Here is a 12055-nt window from a genome sequence, read left to right on the forward strand (position 1 = left end):
AACACACACACACACACACACACACACACACACCCTTTTGCTGACACTCAGCCTTAACTGCTTGAGCAGTTTCTTCACTGTCTTGAGAACAGAAATAGAATCTCAAACATACCAGGAACTTCCCTAAACTCTCTACAAATCACCTCACCCTCCACGTTCATAGATGAGCAAAAGGTGCATCTATGCTGCAAACAGTAAAAGCTACAGATCTCTTTATTGAAGGTTAAACTATCAGGAGAAAAAAAAAAACACCAGCAAACCTATATAAAAATGTACAGCAAGAGATGAGAGCAATGTTCTGATGTCTAAGAAAGAAGATGATAAAATCACACAACTAATTTTTCTGCCAAAAACAAAAGAAAATATTAGAAAATATTTACTTTGTGTTCTCAAGAATATTTAGAGGACACTGGATTAATTAAACAAGAGTAATCGGATAAGAAGATGCCGGGGCAATGAAGTTTCTGTTAACTCATTGAGCATGTTTATGCAAATTACAAAAAAAAAAAAAGTGTCCCTTCCTCCCCTGCACCAGGTTGCAGATCTTAATTAGCAGAACCCAGGCTGCATTTTAGCCTCCAGACCCACCTTTAGCTACAGGCAGTTTTTTTTCCATTTGAGAGTAGTCATTTATTAACTGACCAGATTACAAAAATAATCAAAAATAATCGTGGATGAACCTTAGTTCATCCTTCTAATAAGCCTATTGATCTGGTCTTCCCTGTTGCCAGCATCTCTACCTTCTAAAAGATGGGTGGTCTTTTTCTTCATTCCCCCTCGTGGAGAAGATAATTTGAAGGGCCATAAAAAGTTGTTTGCTTCTTTTAAACATTTTCCAACAGTATAGATCTTGTGAATCAGATCCTCCATGCAGATGATGCCATATTTACCAAGAGATCAGGCAGTCAACGTGTTATATCTGTCAGGGCAATTCGCTTCTTGTTGATTTTGCCATAACCACGCTTGTAGATCAGTTCATTCACCGACTTCTGGTTTGGGTCCCCCCTGCTACATATGGCTCCACAATCCTTAGCCTGTTAACTGAAGCCTTGTTGAGCTTAACAAAGGTGCCATTGAAGATCTGGCGAAGGCAAAGAAGCTGCAACGCCTTTCCAACCTTTGGGCTCACACCATTGATACCTCTGATCCTGATGATGAATGCCAATTTGGGTTCCGCAGGTAGCTTCTTCATATATAAGCTTCCTCCTTGCCTTTCGAAGCATCTTTTGAGCAAACTTCTTCCTCAGACGCTTGATCTTCAACTCTTCAAAATTCCTTTGCTTCTTCTTAAGGGTTTCTGGCTCAGCAGGAACCTTCTTTTTCTTCTCTTCTGCACCCTCCATGGTTCCAGCCAGAAAAGAGCTAGCTAAAGGCATTTTTGCAAAGAAAAATTTTTGCACTGGGATGGCAACCAATGGTATTTGGAGGTGGGGCCTTTGGGAGACAATGAGATTTAGATGCGGTCCTGGGACCCCCATAATGGGATTAGTGTCCTTGTAAGAAGAGAAAAGGGACCACCTGTGTGGCTCAGTCGGTTAAGCCTCTGACTCTTGATTTAAGCTTAGGTCATGATCTCAGGGCCATGGGTTCGAGTCCTGAGTTGGGCTCCACGCTCAGTGGGGTGTCTGCTTGAGATTCCCTCCCACTCCTCCCTCTTCCTCTGCCCCTCACCCTACATGCTCTCTCTCTAAAATAAATAAATAAATCTTAAAAAAAAAAAAAGAAGAGGAGAAAGGTCATGCTGGGACATAACAAGAAGGTGGTTGTCTGCAAGTGAGGAAGTATCACCAAAACCCAACAGTGCTGACACCCTGATCTCAGACTTCCTAGGCTCCAGAACTATGAGAAAATAAATGTCTGTTATTTAAACCACTCAATCTGTGGTATTTTGTTATAGCAGCCTGAGTTAAAACAGCTTATAGCCACCTAGTTGGGGATCAGAACTGGTCTCTCATTTTCTCAGGGAACAAACCCTGAGGGGATGGTCCAACACTAGGGATTCAAGCGAAGGTAAGAAATTCAGCTCCACGGACAGAGAAGGACATGTTAGGATTTCTACCCATACACAATGAAAGCAATTAGGAGGTCATACTTCAATGCCAACCTCTAGACATTCAGAGACAAGGTATAGACAGATTTTTTTTTTTAAAGATTATTTATTTATTTATTTGAGAGAGAGAGAATGAGAGACAGAGAGCATGAGAGGGAGGAGGGTCAGAGGGAGAAGCAGACTCCCTGCCGAGCAGGGAGCCCGATGCGGGACTCCATCCCGGGACTCCAGGATCATGACCTGAGCTGAAGGCAGTCGCTTAACCAACTGAGCCACCCAGGCGCCCCAAGGTATAGACAGATTATCTTTAGCCTCCACAATCAGGCAAAGGGATAACTCCAAATATATCTCTAGGCTTTGTTCTCAAAGACTTTTCTTTCTTTTCTTTCTTTCTCTCTCTCTCTCTTTCTTTTTTCCTTTCTTGGAAAGAGAGAGCATGAGGGGGTAGGGGGGCAGAGGGAAAGGGAGAAGCAGACTCCCTGCTGAATGCGGGGCTAGATTCCAGGACCCTGAGATCATGACCTGAGCTGAAGGCAGATTCTTCCTGATGGAGCCACCCAGGTGCCCTCCATGTGCACTTTAATACAAAAATTTATTTTCTCTATTTGTTGTACACAAATGTATATATGATCATATTTGCTAATTTTGTTGTTAATCTATTTTATTCATGATTATCTGATTTAGCTACTAATTTCTAGCACCTGGGTGGCTCAGGGCTGACTTAAGTGGCTGATTCTTGGTTTCAGCTCAGGTCATGATCTCAGGGTCATGAGATGGAGCCCCACATTGGGTGCCATACTCAGAGGGAAGTCTGCTGGAACATAGGGCCCTATGTTCCAAACTAAAGGCAATATTCCACCAGCAACCAGCTGGCCTTGCTGCTATCACTTTGGATCCTAGCTCCTTAAACTAGATAAACTATCAGATAAACAGTAAATGCTGAGATTTTGACTATCTAAAATTTATTTTAATAAATAAATATTGGGGGGCGCCTATGTGGCTCAGTCGGTTGAGCGTCTGCCCTCAGCTCGGGTCATGGTCCCAGGATCCTGGGATCGAGCCCCATGTCGGGCTCCCTGCTCAGCAGGGATCCTGCTTCTCCCTCTCCCTCTACCTCACCCCCTTCTTGTGCTCTGTCAAATAAGTAAAAAAATTTGAAAAATGTATGATATTTAGAAAGACTAGACTTATGGGAACCACATGTTGAATCATATGTTGAATTATAGATTCAAAATATTCACATAGCAAAGAATTATTACAAACCTTCTGGAGGTAGGATAGTTGGGAGGTTAGTTAATGCTTTATTCCAGCTTTTTCTTTCTTTCCTCTTGATATAATTTTTCTTCTTTATTTCTACGTAGTTCTAGAAAAGTATTTGTCTGTTTCTAAATTTATTGCCATAAAACTCTTTGGGGGAGGGGGTGGGTTACTATTTATTTATGACAACTATCCCACATCCGTGATCCTCTCCAGTCCTTTGAAACGATGCCATGGGCCTTAGCCAGTCGGAGGATGGAGTCATTTGACTCACCTATCTTGCGAATGGCCCCACAGATAGTAGAGGTTTTAAACTGGCCATTGAACCTGCCTATCACCTGGTCAACCTCAGCCACATTCATCTGGATGGATGTGTGGTCCTTGGCGTGGATGATGCGGTTGCTGGGGGAGCGTTTCCATGGCAGGTACAGGTGCACGAGCTCATGGGTGTCATTCTGCATGTCGAGGGCGCACCTGCTGCCACTCACGCAGAAAGGAGGCATAAAACTCTTTATAGCATTTTCTTGTTTTATTTTAAAATCTCCACTAAAAAAAAAAAAAATTTAAGTCTCCCTAAATCCATAGTTATATCCTATAATTTCTAAAACTGTTTAAACATTTCTTATCTGTATCAGTCTTGCTGGAGACATGTCTATTTTACTACTTTTTTTCCAAGAATCAGCTTTTCATTTTATTGATTCTATCACTTATTTTCTACTACATTAATGCCTGCTTTTGCACACAAATGTTTACAGCAGCTTTATTTATAACAACCCCAGGACTCTATAGGGCCTATAGAGTCCACAGCTGAGCTGGGTTGTTACAGAAGGTTAACACTTGTCAAGATGACCTGTCAACGTTATTATCAGTGAGTGAACTGGATGTAGCTGACACAGCAATTGTAAAAGTATAACCAGAGTCTTCAACTGAGAATCAGTTTTACTTCCCAGAGAGCTATGTGTATTTAGTTATAGAGAGGAGTCATTGACTGTAACCAGGGAAATCTCATGGATTCAAAGTTAAAACTCTGAGATTAAGGTTGTAAGTGATTGAGTTACTAGTATGTCAAAATCACAGTGCAAGAAAACAGTCTAAACGTCTATAAACAAATTGTGCTATATCAAATGGAATACTACTCAGCAAAAAAGGAAGAAACTAGTGATACTCTAAATATGAATGAATCTCAAAATTGTGGTAAATGAAAGAAGTCAGCCAGAAAAGAGTACATACTGTACATGATTCCATTTATATGAAATTCAAAAATAATATAAATAATATAAATTGATGTACAGTGTCAGAAAACAGATCAGTGGTTGCCTGGGAACAGGAATAAAGAGAAGGATGGATTACAAAGGAGCATGAGGAAACTTTGGAGTGATGAAAATGTTTGTTATCTTGATCGTGTGATGGTTTCACAGGTATACATATATGTATACATCCAGTTCACTCACTGATAATAACGTTGACAGGTCATCTCCTTGACAAGTGTTAACTTTCTCGGACAAGTACAATTTAAATGTGAGTTAACTGTACCTCAATTATACCTCAATAAAGCTGCTAAACAAGAGCCCCAATATATAGAAACAGATGAGTTTATAGAACAAGAATATAAGTAGGTACAATTTAGCTTGATTAGCATAGCTCTCTGGAAAAAGAGATATGGTTTCTGGTTTTTCTGGTTACAAGGAACTATAAGACCTGCTTAACCGATTAAGAAGTTTTCCTATATAGATACAACTGGACTTTATAGAACTTGGACAAGGCACCCAAGTACAATAGGACCTAATGACAACTGAACTGGAAGGCAGGTCCTGGAAAGAACTAATCATCTGTATTTTAAGATGTGAGGGTTTGCTTTTTTTTTTTTTAAGATCTTTTTAAATTTATTTACTTGAGAGAGAGAGAATGAGAGATAGAGAGCACGAGAGGGAAGAGCGTCAGAGGGAGAAGCAGACTCCCCGCTGAGCAGGGAGCCCGATGCGGGACTCGATCCCAGGACTCCAGGATCATGACCTGAGCCGAAGGCAGTTGCTTAAACAACTGAGCCACCCAGGCGCCCTGCTTTTTTTTTTTTTTAAAGATTTATTTATTTATTTGAGAGAGAGAGAGAAAGCGCAAGGAGTGGGGGAGGGGCAGAGGGAGAGGGATAAAGAAACTCAAGTGGGCTCCACACTGAGTCCAACAACACTGGGCTTGATCTCATGACCCTTAGGTCATGACCTGAGCCAAAACCAAGAGTTGGACACTTTAACCGACAGTGCCACCCAGATGCTCCAAAGATGTGAGGCTTTTATTTGCCTCCCTTTCATGGTAATTCCATTTTCCCCTTACCCATTGGCTTCCAATGCTTGTAGTTTCTGTTCCTCTATAACTTTTAACTTGCATAACTTGAACATAATGAGCTGTTTAATTGGTGGGTTGACAGTTGCCCCACTACCAACAAATACCTCTTTCTCTTTCTTTGATTCAAATTCCCAAGACAGGCAACCTGACTAGCTAAATTCATCTTTTTGTCAGGCCATTGGTAAATTGCTGATCAGCTCATCAACTGACTTCCCTTATGTCAGAGTGCCCATCCCTTGGTCCAAACAACTGTGGTCAAGAGGTAGGAAGGTTCACACATAGTTCAGAACACAACTGCTTTGAAACCACAAACTGTAGGCAGGGCCGATTCCCACAAAAGGGGATGTAAGGAGAGAAGCCAGGGCTTGACATCTCTAGTAGACTAATTTCAGCATGAAATAAACCAGGTACCCACATATAGCCCTTCTTGACAATCACCTTATATGTGATCACCTTTTATGACCACGCTACTCTAACTTCTGGCCTAAGTAAGAATTCTATTATTACTGCTGCTCAGGCTGAGGTATTTTCAGCTTCTTTTTAGAATCTGTCAAGGACAGTCCTCTCCCTCTGGCTCTGGACTGTGCTTTACTCCTTGGTTTCTAAAGGACCTTTCCCTGTGAAGGTAATATTTACTAAGCCCTATGCACCTAATCTGATCTCATAAGCATTCTATCCTCTATCAGTTCCTAGGACCCAGGAAATCCTACCCCTTCCCTAACATGTTTCTCTCTGTTCTCTGGCTTAAGAAATATACACTAGAAAGACTGGTTTTACCTTTTGGTAAAACATAGCTCCTTTACCTATTGTGGTCCAAACTAGAATCTGAATTTACACTCTGCTCTTATTTGAGAAAAATTGACCATTTTAAATTTCTGAGCCAGCAGGTTAAAAAAAAAAAGAAAACAAACACAAAAAACATCTACGAATATACAGATTAATCCTTCAAGTATAAAAGAGGTCTTTAGTAGAAAAACTCACCATAAAGATTAGTTCCTGGGATCTAAGCCAAATAGCTACATCTAGTGTTTAAAGTGGGATCAACAATTTTTAAGTATGATCTTTGTTCTAAAAACAAAAGTGTCACGGAAAGAGAAACTGGTTTTTCGATGTCAAGATTGACAAAGCCTAAGTGACTCCCAAAGGCTTGGCAGAGGTATTAGCATAAGTTCCTTTTCTAGGGGCGCCCGGGTGGCTCACTCAGTTGAGCGTCCAACTCCTGATCTTGGATCGGGTCGTGATCTCAGGGTTGTGAGGTTGGGCTCTGTGCTGGGCATGGAGCCTGCTTAAGATTCTCCCCCTCTCCCTCTGCCCCTCCACCCCTCTAAAAAGAAAAATCCCTTTTCTATTAAATAATTGTTCCTACTAATATAATGCAGTATGTGTGGCTTTATTACTATTGCTAGAAAAACAGAGTAAGAGTTCTATTTGAAAAAGGAAAGAGGAAAAAAAATCAGGTACCCGAAAGCTTAATGTTGTTGTTTCCCACCAAACACAGAAGGTTACTATTACAGTTCTATCATCATTTTTTCTTATTTAACTGAGAGAGAGAGAAAAATATAAATATTACCAAGAGTTTTGCACTTGGCTCAGTCACTTTATCTCAAACTCTGGTCATAACCCTTAATAATTTATTTTTTTAAGTAACCTCTACTGTCAATGTGGGGCTAGAACTCATGACCCTGAAATCAAGAGTTGCATGTTCTAAAAACTGAGCTAGTCATACACCTCAAGTCTTAATAATTTCAATACCCATACAGATGATCCTTCCCTTAAGTTGGCCTCTCAGTTCTTTGACTTCTTTTCCTACAATAACTTTGTTCTCTGCTCTGTTTCAACTACTTATTCCCATGATGATAACCTAGACCTTGTCTTTATTGTTACTGCACTCTTCTACCTGGCAACCCTCAATCTTTTCAGCTCATTCTCTCCAATGTTTCAGTTTCATTAATTTTTCAAACCCAGTAGGCATGCCAATGCATTGAACCTACCACCTCTGCACTGCCCCTCATCCCCTCACATCCTCATTTCCAGAAACTCTGAGGAAAGAGTCTGTACTACTATAATTTTTCACTTTCTATTTTCCTCAAATTCCCAACATTTCCTTACTCTCTACAGATAACTTCTTCCTATTTCATTGAGAAACAAAAAAATCTGAAGAAAACCTCCAACTACTCCGTCCATCACATCTACCACATAATCAGCATCTGAACTCATATACTCTTATTCTCGTACCTGTGCGAGGATTTTCTCCTCAGAAATGTATGCATACAGAGCAGTTCTTTCTGCCCACGGGTCCTGTCCCCCTGCTTTAATAAACCACCATTTTGTACCAAAGACATCTCAAGAATTCTTAGTCGTCGACTCCAGACTCCACCCCACTGAACCTCACCTATATTCCAAAACCCCATCACTAGGAGACCTAAATTTCATTTGGTCCCAGGAATTCAGCTAGATAGGGATCAAACCATTCTGAACACCTACGAACTCAACAGGAGATCAAAGAAAAGAATGGCAACAACTCTCTGAATAGAAAAGCGATCATTTTCTGGAAGGTGGGACGTGCAGAGAAGTGAATCCGAGGCAATATTCGGGAGGATAGACGGCGGGGGAGGGGGCCTCCGTCGGCCGCTTCTGGCAAGTGATAGAGCCGCAGAGCACAAAATCGGAACTTTTAGAAGTCTGCTCCGCTGAGGGACATCGCTCCAGTGGCTAAGCGGGGGGGTGGAACCCTCGTGGGACAGTGTGGTCTCAGGACCCTCGGGGTCACAGAAAGACCAGGGGTGCCTAAGTGTGGCAGAGCTCCCAGGGATCGGAGCAGGGAAGCCGGCTGCAGAGACGGAGCCGAGGCATGGGCTCTCAGCTCGGGGTTGCCATAAACCGTGATCCACGGCACAGTCGGGCCACTGCTCTTCCAGCAGGGACCCAACAAGCGGCAGATCCAGGGAGACTCACCTTCCTCCCCTGGGAGGAGCGGCGCGGGAGCGCACGGCAGGGATCTGCTGGGTTTGGAGACTCCACACAGGGTCATGTGCCAGAGATAGAGATGCTTGGTCACAGTCCGGGTGAGCACGGAGTGCGGCCGGAGACCGGGGAGACGGGAGTGACTGACTGCTTTTCTCTGGGGGCTCACTGAGGAGTGGGGCCCCGAGTTCTCGGCTCCTCTGGGGCGGAGATTGGGAGGCCGCCATTTTCACTCTCCACCTCCAAAGCTGCACAGAAAGCTTGCAGGGAACAAAAGCTCCCGAGAGCAAACCCGAGCAGACTACTTAGCCCCGACCGGGCAAGGGCAGGGCAATTCCGCCTCCGGCAAAGACATTTGGGAACCATGGCAACAGGCCCCTCCCCCAGAAGATCAGCGAGAACAGCCAGCCAAGACCAAGTTTACCGATCAATGAGAATAGCAGAACTCTAGCACTAGGAGAATATAGCACATAGAATTCATGGCTTTTTTCCCCATGATTCTTTAGTCTTTCAAAGTTAATTTTTAAAATTTTCTTTAATTTTTTTTTCTATTTTTTTGAATTTTTTCCCCTTTTTAACCAACATCTTACCTTATCAATTCTTTTAAAATTTTTTTAATTTTCATTTTTAGAGTCATATTCTATCCCTTCATAGTAGTTAACCTTATTTTTTCTATATATATAAGTCTTTCTCTCCTTAAAATTTTGGGATACAGTTTCTTCTAACAGACTAAAATATACCCTAAATCTCTAGTGTATGGCTTTGTTCTAGTCTCCCGCCTGACAACATTCTCTCCCTTTTTTAAAATTTTTTTTCTCTTTTTTCAACCAACTTATCAATTCCTTTTATAAAATCTTTTATAATTTTCATCTTTACAGTCATATTCCATCCCTTAATTGTATTTACCCTTATTTTTGTACATATAAAAGTTTTTCTTTTTTTTTAATGATTTTATTTATTTGACAAAGAGAGAGGGAGAGCACAAGTAGGCAGAGAGGCAAGCAGAGGGTGAGGGAGAAGCAGGCTCCCCGCTGAGCAGGGAGCCCAATGCGGGGCTCAATCCCAGGACCCTGGGTCATGACCTGAGCTGAAGGCAGACGCTTAACAACTGAGCCACCCAGGTGCCCCAACAGTTTTTCTTTCTTTAAAATTTTGGGAGGGAGTTTCTTCTCACAGACCAGAATACACCCAAAATAGAGTGTGTGGCTCTGATCTATTCACCAGCCTGATCATATTTTTTTTTTCTTTCCCTTTCTTTCCCCCCCAGTTTTGGGTCTCTTCTGATTTGTTTAGTGAATATTTTTCTGGGGTCATTGTTACCCTCTTAGCATTTTGTTCTCTCATTCATCTATTCTTCTCTGGACAAAATGACAGGACAGAAAAACTCAGCTCAAAAAAAAGAACAAGAGGCAGTACCGACTGCCAGGGACCTAATCAATATAGACATTAGTAAGATGTCGGAACTAGAGTTCAGAATGACGATTTTAAAGATACTAGCTGGCCTTGAAAAAAGCATGGAAGATACTAGAGAATCCCTTTCTGGAGTAATAAAAGAAATAAAATCTAACCAAGTCGAAATCAAAAAGGCTATTAATGAGGTGCAATCAAAAATGGACGTTCTGCTAGGATAAATGAGGCAAGAAAGAGAATTAGTGATACAAAAGACCAAATGATGGAGAATGAAGAAGCTGAGAAGAAGAGAGATAAACAACTACTGGATCACAAGGGCAGAATTCAAGTAATAAGTGATACCATAAGATAAAATAATATTAGAATAATTGGGATCCCAGAAGAAGAACAAAGAGAGAGAGGGGCACAAGGTATAATGGAGCAAATTATAGCAGAGAACTTCCCTAATTTGGAGAAGGAAACAGGCATCAAAATCCAGGAGGCGCAGGGAACCCCCCTCAAAATCAGTAAAAATAGGTCAACACCCTGACATCTAATTGTAAAACTTACAAGTCTCAGAGACAAAGAGAAAATCCTGAAAGCAGCTCGGGAGAAGAGATATGCAACCTAAAAGGTAGTAACATTAGATTGGCAGCAGACCTATCCACAGAGACCTGGCAGGCCAGAAAGGACTGGCAGGATATATTCAGAGCACTAAATGAGAAAAATATGCAGTCAAGAATACTATATCCAGCTAGGCTGTCACTGAAAACAGAAGGAGATAAAAAGCTTCCAGGACAAACAAAAACAAAGAATTTGCAAACACGAAACCAGCCCTACAAGAAATCTTGAAAGGGGTCCTCTAACCAAAGAGAGAGCCTAAAAGTAACATAGACCAGAAAGGAACATAGACAATATACAGTAACAGTCACCTTACAGGCAATACAATGGCACTAAATTCATATCTTTCAACAGTTACCCTGAATGTAAATGGGCTAAATGCCCCAATCAAAAGACACCGGGTATCAGAGTGGATAAAAAAACAAGGCCCATTGATATGTTGCCTGCAAGAGACTCATTTTAGACACAAAGACACCCCTAGATTGAAAGTGAGGGGGTGGAAAACCATTTACCATACTAATGGACATCAAAAGAAAAGCTGGGGTGGCAATCCTTGTATCAGACAAATTAGATTTTAAAACAAAGACTATAATAAGAGATCAGGAAGCACACTATTATATCCTACTTAAAGGGTCTATCCAACAAGAAGATCCAACAATTGTAAATATCTATGCCCCTAACATGGGAGCAGCCAATTATATAAGCCAATTAATAACAAAATCAAAGAAACACATTGACAACAATACAATAATAGGGGGGGACTTTAACACCCCCCTCACTGAAATGGACAGATTGTCTAAGCAAAAGATCAACAAGGAAATAAAGACTTTAAATGACACACTGGACCAAATGGACTTCACAGACATATTCAGAACATTCCATCCCAAAGCAACAGAATAAACATTCTTCTCTAGTGCCCATAGAACATTCTCCAGAATAAATCACATCCTAGGTCACAAATCAGGTCTCAACTGGCACCAAAAGATTGGGATCATTCCCTGCATATTTTTGGACTACAATGCTTTGAAACCAGAACTCAATCACAAGAGGAAAGTCAGAAAGAACTCAAATACATGGAAGCTAAAGAGCATCTTATTAAAGCACTGGGTGTTATACGCAAACAATGAATCATGGAACACTACATCAAAAACTAATGATGTCATGTATGGTGATTAACATAACATAATAAAATAAAATTAAAAAAAAAAGAATGGGTCAACCAGGAAATTAAAGAAGAATTTAAAAAATCCATGGAAACAAATGAAAATGAAAACACAACTGTTCAAAATATTTGGGATGCAGCAAAGGCAGTCCTAAGGGGAAAGTATATAGCAATACAAGCCTTTCTCAAGAAACAAGGTCTCAAATACATAACCTAACCCTACACCTAAAGGAGGTGGAGAAAGAACAGCAAATAAAGCCTAAACCCAG

At 41.2% G+C, this 12055-nt stretch overlaps 2 pseudogenes; both read right to left on the minus strand.

Moving 5' to 3' along the window:
* Positions 1-519: 519 nt before the first annotated feature.
* LOC102741371 (large ribosomal subunit protein uL30 pseudogene) lies at positions 520-1685 on the minus strand (annotated as a pseudogene).
* A 1273-nt stretch (positions 1686-2958) lies between these two features.
* Positions 2959-3863, minus strand: LOC145721110 (small ribosomal subunit protein eS21 pseudogene; annotated as a pseudogene).
* Positions 3864-12055: the final 8192 nt, after the last annotated feature.

Source organism: Leptonychotes weddellii, chromosome 4 (assembly GCF_054177405.1).
Source record: "Leptonychotes weddellii isolate Sample4059 chromosome 4, ASM5417740v2, whole genome shotgun sequence".
Classification (NCBI taxonomy): Eukaryota; Metazoa; Chordata; class Mammalia; order Carnivora; family Phocidae; genus Leptonychotes; species Leptonychotes weddellii.